The sequence below is a fragment of the Primulina tabacum genome, chromosome 18, assembly GCF_025594145.1.
Source record: "Primulina tabacum isolate GXHZ01 chromosome 18, ASM2559414v2, whole genome shotgun sequence".
NCBI classification, from domain to species: Eukaryota; Viridiplantae; Streptophyta; class Magnoliopsida; order Lamiales; family Gesneriaceae; genus Primulina; species Primulina tabacum.
In genome coordinates, this window is record NC_134567.1 from 654499 (window position 1) to 655227 (window position 729).

General features: G+C 42.9%; 1 non-coding gene across 1 annotated transcript; it reads right to left on the reverse strand.

The window, feature by feature from the left end:
- Positions 1–368: 368 nt before the first annotated feature.
- Positions 369–474, reverse strand: LOC142533988 (small nucleolar RNA R71). The gene has a single exon (XR_012816861.1). It is a non-coding gene; the product is annotated as a small nucleolar RNA R71 (small nucleolar RNA).
- Between the last annotated feature and the right edge of the window lie 255 nt (positions 475–729).

Here is a 729-nt window from a genome sequence, read left to right on the forward strand (position 1 = left end):
GGAACACCATGATGCTAGACATGTTGAGATGCCGCTGCCGCATACCGATGCTGGAGTATGCCCAACCTTCTTTGGATGGAGCACGCCCAGCATTGTGAGACCTATTGTGCAGGCAAACCAATTCAAAATCAAACCAGCTATAATTCAGATGATTCAGAACACAGTCCAGTTTGAAGGATCTGCAGTAGATGACCCAAACACGCAAATCGCAGATTTTCTTGAAATTTGCGACACTTTTAAATTTAATGGAGTTTCTAATGATAAAGCTAAAGCATGGTTGAATTGTTTGCCTGTAGGTTTGATTACCACATGGGAGGACATGGCGAAAGCGTTTCTAATTAAATACTTTACTCCATCTAAGACCAAGAAGATGCGGGCAGACATCACCACATTTGCTCAATTCGAGCAGGAGTCCTTATATGAGGCATGGGAGCGCTTCAAAGATTTATTAAGAAGATTTCCTCATCACGAACTTCCACTTGGGTTAGTCGTTCAAACCTTTTACTATGGCTTGCTTACTCCTAATGGTACTATGATAGATGCTGCTGCTTGTGGGAACCTGTTGAGAAAAACTGCTGAAGAAGGATACAAGTTACTGGAGGAGATGGCTGCTAGCAGCTATCATCCTCAATCTGAAAGGAACAACCAGCGAAGGAGTGCAGGAGTTCACCAGGTAACTGACCTTTCTGCTATTACTGCACAACTTGATATCTTGAACAGGAAAATGGA